General features: G+C 35.6%; 1 pseudogene; it reads right to left on the bottom strand.

The window, feature by feature from the left end:
- Positions 1-2,858: 2,858 nt before the first annotated feature.
- On the bottom strand, positions 2,859-3,331 carry LOC112825816 (peptidyl-prolyl cis-trans isomerase A pseudogene; annotated as a pseudogene).
- Positions 3,332-4,446: the final 1,115 nt, after the last annotated feature.

Genomic DNA, 4,446 nt, shown 5'->3' with positions numbered 1-4,446 from the left:
AAATATTTTCTCCCATTCTGTCGGTTGTCTTTTGGTTTTGTGGACTGTTTCTTTTGCTGTGCAAAAGCTTTTTATCTTGATGAAATCCCAATAGTTCATTTTTGCCCTGGCTTCCTGTGCCTTTGGCGATGTTTCTAGGAAGAAGTTGCTGCGGCTGAGGTCGAAGAGGTTGCTACCTGTGTTCTCCTTTAGGATTTTGATGGACTCCTGTCTCACGTTTAGGTCTTTCAACCATTTGGAGTCTTTTTTTGTGGGGGTGTAAGGAAATGGTCCAGTTTCATTCTTCTGCTTGTGGCTGTCCAATTTTCCCAACACCATTTGTTGAAGAGACTCTTTTTTCCATTGGACATTCTTTCCTGCTTTGTCAAAGATGAGTTGACCATAGAGTTGAGGGTCCATTTCTGGGCTCTCGATTCTGTTCCATTGATCTATGTGTCTGTTTTTGTGCCAGTACCATACTGTCTTGATGATGACAGCTTTGTAATAGAGCTGGAAGTCCGGAATTGTGATGCCACCAGCTTTGCTTTTCTTTTTCAATATTCCTCTGGCTATTCGGGGTCTCTTCTGGTTCCATACAAATTTTAGAATTATTTGTTCCATTTCTTTGAAAAAAGTGGATGGTATTTTGATGGGGATTGCACTGAATGTGTAGATTGCTCTAGGTAGCATTGACATCTTCACAATGTTGGTTCTCCCAATCCATGAGCATGGAACGTTTTTCCATTTCTTTGTGTCTTCTTCAATTTCTTTCATGAGTATTTTATAGTTTTCTGAGTACAGATCCTTTGCCTCTTTGGTTAAATTTATTCCTAGGTATTTTATGGTTTTGGGTGCAAATGTAAATGGGATCGACTCCATGATTTGTCTCTCTTCTGTCTTGTTGGTTTATAGGAATGCCACTGATTTCTGTGCATTGATTTTCTATCCTGCTACTTTACTGAATTCCTGTATGAGTTCTAGCAGTTTTGGGGTGGAGTCTTTTGGGTTTTCCACATACAGTATCATATCATCTGCAAAGAGTGAGAGTTTGATGAAGAGACTGTCTTTTCCCCATTGTATATTCTTGCCTCCTTTATCATAGATTAATTGACCATTTAAGCCATAGATTTATTTCCGAGCTTTTATTTTGTTCCATTGATCGATGTGTCTATTTTTTGCCAGTACCATACTGTTTAGATTACTATAGCTTTGTAGTATAATTTGAAATCTGGGACCATTTTTACCTCCAGCTTTTTTCTTTCTCAAGATTGCTTTGGCTATTCAGGGTCTTCTGTGCTTCATAAAAATTTTATGATTATTTGTTTTAGTTCTGTGAAAAGTGCCTTTGGTATTTTGATAGAGATTGCATTGAATCTGAAGACTGTTTTGTGTAGTATGGACATTTTAACAATATTATATCTTACAATCCATGAGCATAGTATATTTTTCCATTTATTTGTGTTATCTTCATTTCTTTCATCAGTGTCTTATAGTTTTCAGAATACATGTGTTTTACCTCCTTGGTAAATTTATTAAATTTATTCCTTGGCATTTTATTTTATTTTATTTTTTGATATAATTGTAAATGGCATTGTTTCCTTAATTTCTCATTCTGATAGTTCATTATTAGTGTTTAGAAATTAGTGTATAGCAACAGATTTCCAAATATTGATTTTGTATCCTGCAAATTTACTGAATTCATTTATTTATTCTAATAGTTTTTTGGTGGTGGCCTTAAAGGTTTATATATATATGGTATTATATCATCAACATGTAGTTAACAATTTTACTTCTTCCTTTACAATTTGGATGCCTTTTATTTTGGTTTAGGTATCACTGTAATGCTGGCCTCATAGGATGAGCTTGGAAGAATTCCTTCCATTTCAACTTTTTGGAATAATTTGAGAAGACTAGGTATTAACTGTTAAGTATTTGGTAAAATGCAACTGTGAAGCCATCTGGGCTTGGATTTTTGTTTGTTAGGATTTTTGGTTGCTGATTGATTTTCATTACTAGTAATCAGTCTGTTCAGATTTTTATATCTTCCTGTTTCAGTCTTAGAGTACTGTATGTTTCTAGGGATTTATCCATTTCTTCTAGGTTTTCTAATTTATTGGTGTTTAATTGCTTGTAGTAGTCTTTAGTAATTTTTACGATCCTTTGTGTTTCTGTGTTATAAGTTGTAACTTCTCCATTTTCATTTCTGATTTTATTTATTTGGGCCCTCTCTCTTATTTTCTTGATGAGTCTTGCTAAGGGTTTATTAATTTTGTTTATCTTTTTGAAGAAAAGTTTTATTTTTTTAGTCTCTGTTTATTTCTGCTCTCAGTTTTATTATTTCCTTCTTTTGACTAATTTTGTGCTTTTTTTTTCCTAGTTCCTTTAAGAGTAAGTTTGTTGAATCACAGACCTGTACCTCTGAAACAAACACTATATGTTAAAAAAAGAAGAAGATAGTAGGAAGGGAAAAATGAAGGGGGGGAATTGGAGGGGGAGATGAACCATGAGAGACTATGGACTCTGAGAAACAAACTGAGGGTTCTAGAGGGGAGGGGGTGGGGGGGATGTGTTAGCCTGGTAATGGGTATTAAAGAGGGCATGTATTGAATGGAGCACTGGGTGTTATTTGCAAACAGTGAATCATGGAACACTACATCAAAAACTAATGATGTAATATATGGTGATTAGCATAACATAATAAAATAAAATAAATTAAGTTTAGATTGCTTACATTTGTGATTTTTCTTGTTTCCAGAGGTGGACGTATATCACTATAAACTTTCCTTTTAGAACTGCTTTTGCTGTATCCCACAGATTTTGGAACATTGTGTTTTCATTTTTTTTTTTAATAGTAAAACAAATTTATTAGATATGTCCAGTCAGCAATGGTGATCTTCTTGCTGGTCTTGCCATTCCTGGACCCAAAGCACTCCATGGCTTCCACAGTACTCATGCCCTCTTTCACCTTGCCAAGGACCATGTGCTTGCCATGCAACCACTCAGTCTTGGCCATGCAGATGAAACACTGGAACCATTTATGTTGGGTCCAGCATTTGCCATGGGCAAGATGCCAGGACCCATATGCTTCAGGGTGAAATTCTCATTATCAAATTTCTCCCTGTAAATGGACTTGCTGCCAGTGTCATTATGGCACGTGAAGTCACCGCTCTGGCACATAAATCCCAGAATAATCCTGTGAAAGCAGGGATCTTTATAAACAAATACTTTCTCCCTAGTGCTCATGAAAGTTCTCTGCTGTCTTTGGAAACTTGTTTGCAAACAGCTCAAAGGAGATGTGGCCTAAAGGCTTGCCATCCATGGCGATATTGAAGAACACAGTGGGGTTGACCATGGCTGGGTGGCACAGGTGGCTCTAGAGCAGCTGTCTGCAAAGCCTGTGTTTTCATTTTCATTTATCTCTAGGTAGTTTTTGATTTTCTTTGAATTTTTCATTGACCCATTGGTTGTTTAGTGGCGTGTTTGTTTCCATGTATATGTATGTTTGTTCCAGTTTTATTGTAATTGATTCCTAGTTTTATATCATTGTGGTTGGAAAAGATGCATGATATGATTTCAATCTTCTTAACTTTATTGAGACTTGTTTTGTGGCCTCATATATGATCTATCCTGGAGAATGTTCCATGTGCATCCACTCTTAAGAAGAATGTGTGTTCTGCTGATTTGGGTTTGAATGTTCTATGTATATGTTTACTAGTTCCATTTGGTCTAATGTATCATTTAAGACCAATATTTCCGTATTAATTTTTTGTCTGGGCGATTTATCCATTGATGTAGGTGGGGTGTTAAAGTCCCCTGCTACTATTGTATTACAGTTAATTTCTCCCTTTGTGTCTTTTAATATTTGTTTTGTATGTTTAAGTGCTCCTCTGTATGTAATGACTTTCTTTGTCCTGTTACACTTTGTTTTAAAGTCTCTTTTGCACAATGTTTATAGCAGCATTATCTGCAATAGCCAGATTATGGAAACAGCCCAAGTGTCCTTCAACTGATGAATGGATAAAGAAGATATGGTATATATAGACCATAGAATATTACTCAGTCATAAAAAAGAATGAAAGCTAGTCACTTGCAAAACATGGATGGAGCTAAAGAGTATATTGCTAAGTGAAATAAGTCAGAGAAAGATGAATACCATATGATTTCACTCATGTGGAATTTAAGAAACAAAATTGATGAACATATGGGAGAGGGGAAAAGAGAGGGAAACAAACCAAGAAACAGACTCAACCTTAGAGAACTAACTGATGATTACCAGAGGGGAAGTGGGGGGGGGGGATGAGTCAAATAGGTGATGGGGATTAAAGAGTGCACTTGTTGTGATAAGCACTAGGTTTTGTATGGAAGTGTTGAAACACTATATTGTACACATGAAACTAATATTACATGGTATGTTAACTAACTGGAATTTAAATAAAGATTTAAAAAACAAAAAGATATGATTTATTT

The sequence above is a fragment of the Callorhinus ursinus genome, unplaced genomic scaffold, assembly GCF_003265705.2.
Source record: "Callorhinus ursinus isolate GAN/ISIS: 27379988/994484 unplaced genomic scaffold, GSC_fseal_2.0 scaffold4, whole genome shotgun sequence".
Lineage (NCBI taxonomy): Eukaryota > Metazoa > Chordata > Mammalia > Carnivora > Otariidae > Callorhinus > Callorhinus ursinus.
The sequence above is the reverse complement of the archived record's forward strand: the minus strand, read 5'-3'. Positions and strand labels throughout refer to the sequence as shown.